Source organism: Hyperoodon ampullatus (genome assembly GCF_949752795.1).
Source record: "Hyperoodon ampullatus genome assembly, chromosome: 3".
Taxonomy (NCBI): Eukaryota; Metazoa; Chordata; class Mammalia; order Artiodactyla; family Ziphiidae; genus Hyperoodon; species Hyperoodon ampullatus.
Window position 1 is genome coordinate 127,908,347 of NC_136916.1, and position 16,258 is coordinate 127,924,604.

The following is a 16,258-nucleotide window of genomic DNA, read 5'->3' on the forward strand; positions in this document are numbered from 1 at the left end:
TATTATGTTTCATTCTGTAAAACTTGCCCTGAAGTTCTCTGTTACTTTCAAATGCCTTGTGACAACTGGAGATATGATGTTTCTATATTTCCAAATTATCTGGTGTTTATGGGATAGCAGAAGAGTCTCTATAGTGCTCATGTAAAAACCTTATGACAGAGTTTGTTTTTTCTTTGGAATCAGCACCATTTCTTCATGTTGAGGAAAAAACACATTCTTTTTAAAAATGTCCATGTGACGTTAAACTGATTTCTCATAACATAGGTGCTCCACAGTTTTGTTATTGTTATTTTGTTACTGGGAAATAAGATAAATATCACCTTATAAATTCTCTTCAGTTTAATTCTTAGTATTAATCTAATTTATAAAAGAAATATGTGACTATAATTTTTTTCTTTTCAGAGATGTCTATTTTTAATTTTCTCAACACTTACTAAGTATCAGCAGAACATTTCCTATGTACCAGGCACCATATCAAACACTGGGGATGCAAAGATGAATAAAACAGTCTCCATATTAAAAGAGCTCAAAGTCTACTAATGAAAATGAAAATAAATGAGATAGTCTATATATGCAAGAGTCATTACAAAATTCTAATTATACAGAAAACCTTACTGAAATACAGAGAAGCCTTCTGTGGGAGTCAGGAAACTTTTCTGAGGGTGATAAAACCTAAGCTGAAACTTAAATATATCCATTTTCTGAAAAATTTTTATTCACTTCTTAAACTAAAATGAATTTAAAAGCACATGTTATTTTACAGTAACAAAATTTAAATTAGGTATGATAATTTGCAAATTCTGTATCAATTTATGTACTTTGTTAATTCTGCCATGCTCAATCTCATAGGATGCACGTGTAACAACATGCCAATAATTATAACCCATTCTTAATTGAAGTCTATAAACCTTAACCTTAGGCAAGTAGATCATAACTTTCAGCAGTAGGCACAAAAAACAAATGGATATTTCTTCACAAATACGTTAGTGGAACACCTATGTTACTACAAATCAGTTAAACATCACATGGACATCACACGTCTATTCTGCAGGAAAAGCAATGCAAAGTGTGCTGGTGTATATTGTCACAATTAGGCTAGAGAGCAGGGAAAGGCTTAATAGATTTATATTTTGTCCAAGAACTCAGCAGCAAAATTATTTTCTCATTCTCTAATTTGTCTGATATTTAGATAACAAGTCAGACAAATTAATAACATATGTGAAGCACTGGAGTCATCCAGAAAGGGAACAAGAAAGGGCATTAAAGTAAGCAAAATTGAAGGGAAAGAAAATAAACTAATGTAAAAAAAAGGTTTAGAGGGGAAAAACATTTTTTAACATCTTTATTGGAGTATAATTGCTTTATAATGGTGTGTTTCTGCTTTATAACAAAGTGAATCAGCTATACATATACATATATCCCAATATATCCTCGCTCTTGTGTCTAACTCCCACCCTCCTTATCGCACCCCTATAGGTGGTCAAAAAACAACGAGCTGATCTCCCTGTGCTATGTGACTGCTTCCCACTAGCTATCTATTTTACATTTGGTAGTGTATATATAAGTACATGCCACTCTCTCACTTCGTCCCAGCTTACACTTCCCCCTCCGTGTGTCCTCAAGTCCATCCTATACATCTGTGTCTTTATTCCTGTCCTGCCCCTAGGTTCTTCAGAACCTTTTTTATTTATTACTTTTTTTTTAGGTTCCATATATATGTGTTAGCATAAGGTATATGTTTTTCTCTTTCTGACTTACTTCACTCTGTACGACGGTTTGTAGGTCCACCCACCTCACTACAAATAATTCAGTTTCGTTTCCTTTTATGGCAGAGTAATGTACCATATTATATATGTGACACATCTTCTTTATCCATTCAAATGTCGATGGACACTTAGGTTGCTTCCATGTCCTGGCTATTCTAAATAGTGCTGCAATGAACATTGTGGTACATGACTCTTTCTGAATTATGGTTTTCTCAGGGTATATGCTCACTAGTGGGATTGCTGGGTCGTATGATAGTGCTATTTTTAGTTTTTTAAGGAACCTCCATACTGTTCTCCATAGTGTTGTGTCAATTTACATTCCCACAAACACTGCAAGAGGGTTCCCATTTCTCCACACCCTCTCCAGCAGTTATTGTTTGTAGATATTTTGATGACGGCCATTCTGACCAGTGTGAGGTGATACATCATTGTAGTTTTGATTTGAATTCTTTAATGATTAGTGATGTTGAGCATCCTTTCATGTGTTTGTTGGCCATCTGTGTATCTTTTCTGGAGAAATGACTATTTAGGTCTTCTGCCCATTTTTGGATTGGGTTGTTTGTTTGTTTTGATATTGAGCTGCATGAGCTGCTTGTAAGTTTTGGAGATTAATCCTTTGTCATTTGCTTCATTTGAAAATACTTTCTCCCAATCTGAGGGTTGTCTTTACATCTTGTTTATGGTTTCCTTTGCTGTGCAAAAGCTTTTAAGATTCATTAGGTCCCACTTATTTATTTTTGTTTTTATTTCCATTTCTCTAGGAGGTGGGTCAAAAAGGATCTTGCTGTGATTTATGTCATGGAGTGTTCTGCCCATGTTTTCCTCTAAGAATATTATAGTGTCTGGCCTTACATTTAGGTCTTTAATCCATATTGAGTTTATTTTTGTGTATGGTGTTAGGGAGTGTTCTAATTTTATTCTTTTACATGTAGCTGTCCAGTTTTCCCAGCACCACTTATTGAAGAGGCTGTCTTTTCTCCATTGTATATTCTTGCCTCCTTTATCAAAAATAAGGTGACCATATGTGCATAGGTTTATCTCTGGCCTTTCTATCCTGTTCCATTGATCAATATTTCTATTTTTGTGTCACTACCATACTGTCATGATTACTGTGGCTTTCTAGTGTAGTCTGAAGACTGGGAGCATGATTACTCCAGCTCCATTTTTCTTTCTCAAGATTGCTTTGACTATTTGGAGTCACTTGTGTTTCCATAAAAATTGTGAAATTTTTTGTTCTAGTTCTGTGAAAAATGCCACAGGTAGTTTGATAGGGATTGCACTGAATCTGTAGGTTTCTTTGGGTAGAATAATCATTTTCACAATGTTGATTCTTCCAATCCAAGAACATGGTATATCTCTCCATCTGTTTGTATCATCTTTTTTTTCTTTCATCAGTGTCTTATAATTTTCTGCATAAGGGTCTTTTGTCTCCTTAGGTAGGTTTATTCCTAGATATTTTATTCTTTTTGTTGCAATGGTAAATGGGAGTGCTTCCTTAATTTCTCTTTCAGATTTTTCATCATTAGTGTATAAGAATGCAAGAGATTCTGTGCATTATTTTGTATCCTGCTACTCTACGAAATTCATTGATTAGCTCTAGTAGTTTTCTGGTAGCATCATTAGGATTCTCTATGTATAGTATCATGTCATCTGTAAACAGTGACTGTTTTGCTTCTTCTTTTCCAATTTGGATTCCTTTTATTTCTTTTTCTTCTATGATTCCTGTGACGAAAACTTCCAAAACTATTTTAAATAATAGTGGTGAGAATGGACAACCTTGCATTGTTCCTGACATAGGAGGAAATGTTTGCAGTTTTTCACCATTGAGAATGATGTTGGCTGTGGGTTTGTCATATATGGTCTTTATTATGTTGAGGTAAGCTCCCTGTATGCCTACTTTCTGGAGGGTTTTTATCACAATTGGGTGTTGCACTTTGTTGAAAGTGTTTTCTGCATCTGTTGAGATGATCATATGGTTTTTCTCCTTCAAATTGTCATTATGGTGTATAACATTGGTTGATTTGTGCATATTGAAGAATCCTTGCTTCCTGGGATAAATCCCACTTGATCATGGTGTATGACCTTTTTAATGTGCTGTTGGATTCTGTTTGCTAGTATTTTGTTTAGGATTTTTGCATTTATGTTCAGCAGTGATATTGGCCTGTAATTTTCTTTCTTTGTGACATCTTTGTCTGGTTTTGGTATCAGGGTGATGGTAGCCTCACACAATGAGTTTTGGAGTGTTCCTCTGCTATATTTGGAAGAGTTTGAGAAGGATAGGTGTTAGCTCTTCTCTAAATGTTTGATAGAATTTGCCTGTGGAGCAATCTGGTCCTGGGCTTTTGTTTGTTGGAAGATTTTAAATCACAGTTTCAATTTCAGTGCTTATGATTGGTCTGTTCATATTTTCTATTTCTTCCTGGTTCTGTCTTGGCAGGTTGTGCTTTTCTAAAAATGTGAACATTTCTTACAGGTTGTCCATTTTATTGGCATAGGGTTGCTTGTAGGAATCTCTCATTATCCTTTTTATTTCTGCAGTGTCAGTGTTACTTCTCCTTTTTCATTTGTAATTCTGTTAATTTGAGTCTTCTCCCTTCTTTTCTTGATGAGTCTAGTTAATGGTTTATCAATTTTGTTTATCTTCTCAAAGAACCAGCTTTTAGTTTTATTGATCTTTGCTATTGTTTCCTTCATTTCCTTTTCATTTATTTCTGATCTGATGTTTATGATTTCCTTCCTTCTGCTCACGTTGGGTCTTTTTTTGTTTTTCTTTCTCTAATTGCTTTAGGTGTAACCTTAAATTTATTTATTTGAGATGTTCCTTGTTTCTTGAGGTAGGGTTATATTGCTATAAAATTCCCTCTTAGAACTGCTTTTTCTGCATCCCATAGGTTTTGGTCATCATGCTTTCATTGTCGTATCTTTCTAGGTATTTTTGGTTTTCTCTTTGATTTCTTCAGTGATCTCTTGGTTATTTAGTAACATATAGTTTAGCCTCCATGTGTTTGTATCTCTTATAAATTTTTTCCTGTAATTAATATCTAGTTTCATAGCATTGTGGTCAGAAAAGATACTTCATATTATTTCAATTTTCTTAAATTTACCATGGCTTGATTTCTGACCTACAATATGATGTATCCTGGAGAATGTTCCATGAGCACTTGAGAAGAAACTGTATTCTGTTGTATTTGGATGGAATATCAATATATATTGATATTGTATAAATTATATAAATATCAATTAAGTCCATCTTGTTTAATGTATCATTTAAAGCTTGTGTTTACTGAGGTGGAGATTCAAGATGGAGGAAGAGTAAGATACGGAGATCACCTTCCTCCCCACAAATATATCAGAAGTACATCTACATGTGAAACAACTCCTACAGAACACCTACTGAATGCTGGCAGAAGACCTCAGTCCTCCCGAAAGGTAAGAAACTCCCCACGTACCTGGGTAGGGCAAAAGAAAAAAAAAAACACAGACAAAAGAACAGGGATGGGACCTGCACCAGTGGAATTGAGCCGTGAAGGAAGAAAGGTTTCCACACACTAGGAAGCCCCTACACGGGTGGAGACTGCGGGTGGCGGTGGGGGGGATGATTCCGAGCCACAGAGGAGAGCGCAGCAACAAGAGTGCAGAGGGCAAAGTGGAGAGATTCCCACACAGAGGATCGGTGCCGACTGGCACTCACCAGCCTGAGAGGCTTGTCTGATCACCCACAGGGACGGATGGAGCTCGGAGCTGAGGCTCCAGCTTCAGAGGTCAGATGCCAGGGAGAGGACTGGGGTTGACTTCGTGAACACAGCCTGCAGGGGGCTAGCGTGCCACCACTAGCCGGGAGGGAAACTGGGAAAAAATCTGGACCTGCCGAAGACGTGAGAGACGTTTTCTTGCCTCTTTGTTCCCTGGTGCGTGAGGAGAGGGGATTCATAGCACCGCTTAAAGGAGCTCCAGAGACGGGTGTGAGCTGCGACTCATAAAGACCAGATTAGAAATAAATGAAAAAGAAATGAAGGAAATGATAGCAAAGATCAATAAAACTAAAATCTGTTTCTTTGAGAGGAAAAACAAAATTGATAAACCATTAGCTAGACTTATCAAGAAAAAAAGGTAGAAGAGTGAAATCAAAAGGATTAGAAATGAAAAAGGAGAAATAACAACTGACACTGCAGAGATACAAAGGATCATGAGAGATTACTACAAGCATCTACATGCCAATAAAATGGACAACCTGGAAGAAATGGACAAATTTTTAGAAATTAACAACATTCTGAGACTGAACCAGGAAGAAATAGAAAATATGAACAGACTAATCACAAGCACTGAAATTGAAACAGTGTTAAAAATCATTCAACAAACTAAAGGCCACAACCAGATGGCTTCACAGGCGAATTCTATGAAACATTTAGAGAAGAGCTAACATCTATCATTCTCAAACTCTTCCAAAATATAACAGAGGGAGGAACACTCCCAAACTCATTCTACGAGGCCACCATCACTCTGATACCGAAACCAGACAAAGTTGTCACAAAAAAAGAAAATGCCAGGTCAATACCACTGATGAACATAGATGCAAAAATCCTCAATAAAATACTAGCAAGCAGAATCCAACAGCCCATTAAAAGAATCATGCACCATGATCAAGTGAGGTTTATTCCAGGAATGCAAGGCTTCTTCAATATATGCGAATCAATCAACATGATACACCATATTAAAAAATTGAAAGAGAAAAAACATATGATCATCTCAATAGATGCAGAGAAAGCTTCTGACAAAATTAAACACTGATTTATGCTAAAATCCCTCCAGAAAGTAGGCATACAGGGAACTTTCCTCAACTTAATAAAAGCCATGTATGACAAACCCATAGCCAACTTTGTCCTCAGTAGTGAAAAACTGAAAACATTTCCACTAAGATCAAGAACAAGACAAGGTTGCCCACTCTCACCACTATTATTCAAAATAGTTTTGAAAGTTTAGCCACAGGAATCAGAGAAGAAAAAGAAATAAAAGGCATCCAAATTGGAAAAGAAGAAGTAAAGCTGTCACTGTTTGCAGATGACATTATACTATACATAGAGAAACCTAAAGTTGCTACCAAAAAAAGTAGAGCTAATCAATGAATTTGCTAAAGTAGCAGGATACAAAATTAATGCACAGAAATCTCTTGCATTCCTATATGCTAATGATGAAAAATCTAAAAGTGGAATTAAGAAAACACTCCCCTTTACCATTGCAACAAAAAGAATAAAATACCAAGGAATAAACCTACCTAAGGAGACAAAAGACCTGTATGCAGAAAATTATAACACACTGATGAAAGAAATGAAAGATGATACAAATAGGTGGAGAGATACACCATGTTCTTGGGTTGGAAGAATCAACATTGTGAAAATGACTATACTGCCCAAAGCAATCTACAGATTGAATGCAATCACTATCAAACTACCAATGGCATTTTTCACAGAACTAGAACAAAAATTTTCACAATTTGTATGGAAACACAAAAGACCCCAAATAGCCAAAGAAATCTTGAGGAAAAAAACGGAGCTGGAGGAATCAGGCTCCCTGATTTCAAACTATACTACAAAGCTACAGTCATCAAGACAGTATTGTACTGGCACAGAAACAGAAATGTAGATAAATGGAACAGGATAGAAAGCCCAGAGATAAACCCATTCACATATGGTCACATTATGTTTGATAAAGGAGGCAAGAATATACAATGGAGAAAAGACAGCCTCTTCAATAAATGGTGCTGGGAAAACTGGAGAGCTACATATAAAAGAATGAAATTAGAACACTCCCTAACACCATACACAAAAATAAACTCCAAATGGATTAAAGACCTAAATGTAAGGCCAGACACTATCAAACTCTAAGAGGAAAACGTAGGCAGAGCATGCTTGACATAAATCACAGCAAGATCCTTTTTTGACCCACCTCCTAGAGAAATGGAAATAAAAACAAAAATAAACAAATGGGACCTAATGAAACTTAAAAGCTTTTGCATAGCAAAGGAAACCATAAACAAGACCAAAAGACAACCCTCAGAATGGGAGAAAATATTTGCAAGTGATACAACTGACAAAGGATTAATTTACAAGCAGCTCATACAGCTCAATATTAAAAAAACAAACAACCCAATCCAAAAATGGGCAGAAGACCTAAATAGACATTTCTCCGAAGAAGATATACAGATTGCCAACAAACACATGAAAGAATGCTCAACATCATTAATCAGTAGAGAAATTCAAATCAAAACTACAATGAGATATCATCTCACAATGGACAGAATGGCCATCTTCAAAAAATCTACAAACAGTAAATGCTGGAGAGGGTGTGGACAAAAGGGAACACTCTTGCACTGTTGGTGGAAATGTAAATTGATACAGCCACTATGGAGAAAATTATGGAGCTTCCTTAAGAAACGAAAAATAAAACTAGCATATGACCCAGCAATCCCGCTACTGGGCATATACCCTGAGAAAACCATAATTCAAAAATAGTCATGCACCCAAATGTTCATTGCAGCTCTATTTATAACAGCCAAGACATGGAAGCAACTGAAGTGTCCTGCAGCAGATGAATGGATAAAGAAGATGTGGCACATATATACAATGGAATGTTAGCCATAAAAAGGAACGAAACTGAGTTTTTTGTAGTGAGGTGGATGGACCTAGTGTCTGTCATACAGAGTGAAGTAAGTCAGAAAGAGAAAAACAAATACTGTATGCTAGCATATATATATGGAATCTAAAAAAATAAATAAAAAATAGTCATGAAGAACCTAGGGGCCAGACAGGAATAAAGACTCAGACCTACTAGAGAATGGACCTGAGGACACGGGGAGGGGGAAGGGTAAGCTGGGACAAAGTGAGAGAGTGGCATGTACATATATACACTACCAAACGTAAAATAGATAGCTAGTAGGAAGCAGCCGCATAGCACAGTGAGATCAGCTCGGGGCTTTGTGACCACCTTGAAGGGTGAGATAGGGAGCGTGGGAGAGAGGGAGATGATAGAGGGAAGAGATATGGGGACATATGTATGTGTATAACTGATTCACTTTGTTATAAAGCAGAAACTAACATCATTGTAAAGCAATTATACTCCAATAAAGATGTTAAAAAAATTAAAAAAATAAAAAATAGTAAAGCTTGTGTTTCCTTTTTTATTTTCATTTTGCATGATCTGTCCATTGATGATAGTGGGGTGTTAAAGTCCCTTGCTATGATTGTGTTTCTGTCGAGTCCCCCTTTTATGCCTGTTAGCATCTGCCTTTTGTATTGAGGTGCTCCTATGTTGGGTGCATAAATATTTACAATTGTTATATCTTTTTCTTAGATTGATCCCTTGATCATTGTGTAGTGTCTTTCTTTGTCTCTTGTAATAGTCTTTATTTTAAAGTCCTTTTTTTCTGATACGAGAATTGTTACTCCAGCTTTCTTTTGATTTCCATTTGCATGGAATATTTTTTTCCGTCACCTCACTTTCAGTCTGTATGTTTCCTTAGGTCTGAAGTGTGCCTCTTGTAAACAGCATATATATGGGTCTTGTTTTTGAATCCATTCAGCCAGTCTATGTCTTTGGTGGGAACATTTAATCCATTTACATTTAAGGTAATTATTGATATGTATATTACTATTACCATTTTCTTAATTGTTTTTGGTTTGTTATTGTAGATCCTTTCTTTGTCTTGTTTTTCCTACTTAGAGAAATTCCTTTAGCATTTGTTGTAAAGCTGGTTTGGTTGTGCTGAATTCCCTTAGCTTTTGCTTGTCTATAAAGGTTTTAATTTCTCCGTCCAATCTGAATGAGATCCTTGCTGAATAGAGTAATCTTGGTTTTAGGTTTTTCCCTTTCATCACTTTATATATGTCTTGCCACTCCCTTCTGGCTTGCAGAATTTCAGCTGTTTACCTTATGGGGATTCCCTTGTATGTTATTTGTTGTTTTTCCACTGCTGCTTTTAATATTTTTTCTTTGTATTTAATTTTTGATAGTTTGATTAATATGTTTTTGTGTGTTTTTCCTTGGATTTATCCTCTAGGGGACTCTCTGCTCTTCCTGGACTTGATTGACTATTCCTTTTCCCATATTAAGGAAGTTTTCAACTATAATCTCTTCAAATATTTTCTCAGTCCCTTTCTTTTTCTTTTCTTCTTCTGGGACCCCTATAATTCAAATGTTGGTGCATTTAATGTTGTCCCAGAGTTCTCTAAGACTGTCCTCAATTCTTTTCATTGTTTTTTCTCTATTCCTCTCTGCAGTAGTTATTTATTTTCCAGGTCACTTTTCCGTTCTTCTGCCTCAGTTATTCTGCTATTGATCCCTTGTAGAGAATTTTAATTTTCATTTATTTTGTGGTTCATCATTGTTTGTTTGCTCTTTATTTCTTCTAGGTCCTTGTTAAGCGTTTCTTGTATTTTCTCCATTCTACTAACAAGATTTTGGATCATCTTTACTATCATTACTCTGAATTCTTTTTCAGGTAGACTGCCTATTTCCTCTTCATTTGTTAGGTCTGGTGGGTTTTTACCTTGCTCCTTCATTTGCTGTGCATTTCTCCGTCTTCTCATTTTGCTTAACTTACTGTGTTTGGGGTCTCCTTTTCACAGGCTGCAGGTTCGTAGTTCCCATTGTTTTTGGTGTCTGCCCCCAGTTGCCAAGGTTGGTTCAGTAGGTTCTGTAGGCTTCCTGGTGGAGGCGTCTAGTGCCTGTGTTCTGGTGAATGAGGCTGGATCTTGTCTTTCTGACAGGGAGGTCCCTGTCTGGTGGTGTGTTTTGGTGTGTCTGTGGCCTTATTATGATTTTAGGCAGCCTCTGTGCTAATGTATGGGGTTGTGTTCCTGTCTTACTAGTTGTTTGGCATAGGGTGTCCAGCACTGTGGCCTGCTGGTTGTTGAGTAGAGCTGGATCTTAGCATTGAGATGGAGATCTCTGGGAGAGCTTTCACCGTTTGATATTACGTGGAGCTGGGGGGTCTGTGGTGGACCAGTGTCTTGAACTCAGTCCTCCCACCTCAGAGGCACAGGCCTGACACCATGCCAGGGCACGAAGACCCTGTCAGCCATATGGCTCAGAAGAAAAGGGAGAACAAATGAAAGAAAGAAGGAAAATAATAAATAAAAAGAAATAAAGTTATTAAAATTAAAAGAAATTATGAAAAATTAAAAAATTAAAAAGTAATAAAGAAATGAAAGAAAGAAGAGAGCAACCAAACCAAAAAACAAATCCACCAATGATAACAAGCACTGAAAACTATACTAAAAACGACAACAACAACAAAAAAACAGATAGACAGAACCCAAGGAAAAATGGTAAAAGCAAAGCTTTACAGACAAAGTCACAAAAAGAAGCATACACATACACACTCAGAAAAAGAGAAAAGGAAAAAAATATATATATCTATGTTAAAAAAAAGGAAGAGAGCAATCAAATCAATAAATAAATCTACCGATGATATTAAACTCTAATTATTAAACTAAGATAAACATAAACCAGTAATCAGTCAGTTGCATATAGCAAATCCCAAGTCTACAGTTGCTCCCAAAGTCCACCGCCTAAATTTTGGGATGATTCGTTGTCTATTCAGGTATTCCACAGATACAGGGTACATCAAGTTGATTGTGGAGATTTAATCTGCTGCTCCTGAGGCTGCTGGGAGAGATTTCCCTTTCTCTTCTTTGTTCGCACAGCTCCTGGGGTTCAGCTTTGGATTTGGCCTTGCTTCTGCATGTAGGTGGCCTGAGGGCATCTATTCTTTAGTCAGAGAGGATGGGGTTAAAGTAGCAGTTGATTAGGGGGCTCTGGCTCACTCAGGCTGAGGGAAGGGAGGGTTATGGAATGCGGGGCGAACCTTCAGAGGCAGAGGCCAGCGTGATGTTGCAACAGCCTGAGGCGCACCTTGCGTTCTCCCGGGGAAGTTGTTCCTGAATCACGGAACTCTGGTAGTGGCGGGCTGCACAGGCTCCAGGTAGGGGAGGTGTGTATAGTGACCTGTGCTTGTGCACAGGTCTTTGTGCCTGCAGCAGCAGCCTTAGCATCTCATGTCCTTCTCTGGTGTAGTGCTGATAGCCACGGCCCAAGCCCATCTCTGGAGCTCATTTAGGCAGTGCTCTGAATCTCTTCTCGTCGTGCACCCCAAAACAATGGTCTCTTGCCCCTTAGGCAGGTCCAGACTTTTTCCTGGACTCCCTCCTGGCTAGCTGTGGCACACTAGCCCCCTGCAGGCTGTGTTCACGCAGCCAAACCCAGTCCTCTCCCTGGATCTGAACTCCTCCGAAGCCCGAGCCTCAGCTCCCAGCCCTCAGCCCCCACCTGCCCCAGTGAGTGAGCAGACAAGCCTCTCAGGCTGGTGAGTGCTTGTCGGCACCCATCCTCTGTGCAGGAATCTCTCCGCTTTGCCCTCTGACCCCCTGTTGCTGCGCTCTCCTCTGTTGCTCTGAAGCTTCCCCTTTCCTCCTTCACAGCTCCCTCCCAGAGGTGCAGGTCCCATCCCTATTCCTTTGTCTCTGCCTTTTCTTTTTTCTTTTGCCCGACCCAAGTATGTGGGAAGTTTCTTTCCTTTTGGTAAGTCTGAGCTATTCTGCCAACCTTCATAAAGTGTTCTGTAGGAGTTGTTCCACATGTAGATGTGTTTTTGATGTATTTGTGGGGAGGAAGGTGATCTCCACATCTTAGTCCTCTGCCATCTTGAAGGTGGAAAAACATTTCTTTTGAAGAGGAAAGAATTTCTAAAATGAAGCTAAGACTAAACAAGATGAGGCTAATAAATATAAAATAAATAATTCTTTAAAAAATTCCATTGGTTCAAGAAATCAAAGATCTAAATTGTTTCATCTAGAATGGTTTGTATGTTACAAACAGTGCATGCCAATTTTGTTCTAGTCTCATGAACTCTAATACATACTTGATCCAGGATTGTCTGTTTTGTTTTTTCTATCTTTTGAAATCAGTCTCCCTATGCTGCTGTACTGTTCGTCTAAATGTTATTTTGCATTCATTTTCTTCAAAGTCTGCTCACCTTTTAAGGTAGCAGGTTTTGATGACATTTTCTAAAATATTTCACATGGTGACATCACAGCTTTCAACATGAAGTTCTAAGTTTAAGTACTGCCTTTTTATTGCTGTTATCTTTGATAATTGTGTTTTATCATTTACAGAGTACTTTGACAACGTTTTCTTATTTTGCTTTAAAAATATTTAAAAATCAATCAAACTATTTCAAATAAAAGCAAGATTTATTCACTACATTACACTGCCCCTTGTATAGACTACAGAAGCTGCCTTTGACTCTGGAAATTTAATTATATTACTTTTTACAAACATGTTATCACTAACCACATTTATCATGTAACTACCATATGTTTATTAACTTTCTTCAGTCATTCTATTTCATGTAGTTCATATAACTCCACAGTGTAAACTCTTTTAAGTCTGAGGCTGGAAGAATTTAAGGAAATGGGGTGGATGGAAATGAATTCAATTAAATGGTAGGAACAAAGGTGAAAATAAAAAAGAACAATGAAAGCTGTATTTGTACTTTAAAATAGAGGATTGGTTTTGTTTCTTGTGTTTAAGTTTATAGCTCTGGTGATAAATCCACAAGAACACTTCTGAAATGTATTAAGATTTAATGATATTGTTTGAATAGGACTTCCAATTTTCTGAGTAAATGTATAAATGACAGTTCTGAATTGGATGAATACATTTTGAAATTATTATTAAAAAAGAAACTCCAATTCAGTATTTATTAATCTTAGTTATCACAAAGAAAAAAAGTATCATAGAAATGATTGGGTTATTTTATTTAAAATATCAACATATATTCTTAATATATTTTAAATATACTTCTAATTGAAGTTGACTTAGTTGATTTTGAATTATTTAGCCAGCATTAGAAATATGAGATGTTTTCACAATAAAATAATTTTATTTAAGATCAAATGAACAGACCTTTAGGGGAAGTACGGATGAGTTTATACATTTTTTAAAAATTTATTATTATTATTTTTTATTATTAGTTTCTGCTTTATAACAAAGTGAATCAGTCATACATACACATCTGTTCCCACATCCCTTCCCTATTGCGTCTCCCTCCCTCCCACCCTCCCTATCCCACCCCTCCAGGCGGTCACAAAGCACCGAGCTGATCTCCCTGTGTTCTGCGGCTGCTTCCCACTATCTATCTACCTTACGTTTGGTAGTGTATATATGTCCATGCCTCTCTTTCGCTTTGTCACAGCTTACCCTTCACCCTCCCTATATCCTCAAGTCCATTCTCAAGTAGGTCTGTGTCTTTATTCCCGTTTTACCCCTAGGTTCTTCATGACATTTTTTTTTTTAATTCCATATATATGTGTTAGCATACGGCATTTGTCTTTCTCTTTCTGACTTACTTCACTCTGTATGACAGACTCTAGGTCTATCCACCTCATTACAAATAGCTCAGTTTCGTTCCTTTTTATGGCTGAGTAATATTCCATTGTATATATGTGCCACATCTTCTTTATCCATTCATCCGATGATGGACACTTAGGGCATTGGAAAAACCAAGAATCGCATTAGTGAAATGATGTACTCTGATTAAAAAAAAAATCTGTATTTCATTGATTCACCTACCAAAAATGTGGCTTTATTCTCTGTGGTATTCTATTATTTGGTAATTCAGTCACAAGTAAAATATCCTTATATTATTTTTACGTTGTAATTTTATAAGCTTTGTGGTTTTAAATAGAAATTATCAAAAATGAATCAGGTTTTATAATCCTCTAGTAGCTTTATTTTTCTCCAGTGGTCAATAAGTAATGAGAATTGCTTTCTATAACATAACAATTCATTATTTTGTTGTTCTAAATATGCTTACTAACCTAGGGAATATGATTATGAAGATAAAGAAACTAATTTGATAGTTAAATGCTGTTTTTCCAAAACAATGTACATCTGCATTTAGGTTAAAAATACTGATTCAAGTAAATTGTAGCTGGCTCAACACCGTGCTGAATTAATAGGTAACTTTCCATTTTCCTTATATCTTGATGTGGTTTTCATTCAACTTATTGATTAAAGGGGACTTGGACCCAATTTTACTATTGGGCTTGGAATAAAAAGTCCCAAGTTGTGTCTTTGACAGTTGTTAGTCATGTGACTTAGGAAAGTCACTTTCTCAATTATTATTAAAATTTTCAACACACTGATACTCTGACATAAATTCCTGGCTTAGTTTTGAAATTATAAAGATTGTCTTTCTTTTATTTTCCTTTTAAACATTTTTAATTGTACCTTTTTTTCATAAAGTTAAAAATATGAATACCCTAAGGCCCATTGATTTCATTCTTAGGTAATATTGTACACTGGGGTGCAAATATAAGAGTGTTGATATCAGTGGTATTGATAATTGCCCCAAACTTGAAACTATCCTTATGCCAACAGAATAAAGTATTGATGCACAGTTCTCCAGTGGAATTCTACACAACACTAAGAATCAAATGAAATATAGAGAATAACATATACATCTCTATATTTTAATGTCAGTTTCCTCACATATAAAATAAATAATAACATTGCACAAATACAATCATTAATGAGACATTATCATAGAGCACTCAATTAGACAATTGTAAAGTGATTATTTTCCAAATAAATGAATATATGTTTAGAAAGGCTATACATGCTTAAGATGAATCCACTAAATGTACTATTCTAAAGATTTTTAGAACTATTAGAAAGACTTTAAAATCCTACAGTTATACACAAGGAAATAGGAACTTATACTTGTTTGAGTTCAGAATAATTGGAACTGTTGATTTCACAAACGTGCTTTCCTTCCTTCTTGCCTTTGTTCCAGTGATGCCTATGCCTATGCTCTAGTATCCTTTCTGATTCAGTTCAAATGTTTTCTTTTTCATAGAGTTCTTTATATATTGAAAGCCCATCAGGTACCCTAAATTATGTTTGGTTCGAATAAGGCTTTCTTTCCACTGGTATGTTAGATAAACCTGCATCCATAGGAGTCAACATAATCTTCTATTTTGAAGTTTCTGTATTGAATCACATCACATTTCCAGTAGCACAACCACAATTCAATTAAGATACTGAATTTGAATTGATCATCAGACTAACAGGAGAGAAGAGAATTCTTAAAGTATAAAATGCATAATTCTTGCAAATTTTCAGCATGTGAAAGGTAGGATTTTTTAAAAATCCTGATTTTACTTAGTTCAAAAAATTTCCAAGTGAGTATAAAGATGACTCTTCAAAGAAGGGACTTGTTTTGCAGCAGGCAGTTTCTCTGCCTCCAAAAATAATTCATGGAGTGGTGCACAGTGGTTTCCCAGAATTTAAAAGTATCCTGAGGTTTAATTAGTAGATCTTTCCTATGAAGCGTGATGAGTGACATGTGGAGTCTCAAATAACAATCTGGAAATTGAAGCAATTCATGTGATAACCTGGTAATCAGCAGTCTAGGTTTTAAATCACTGACAGCA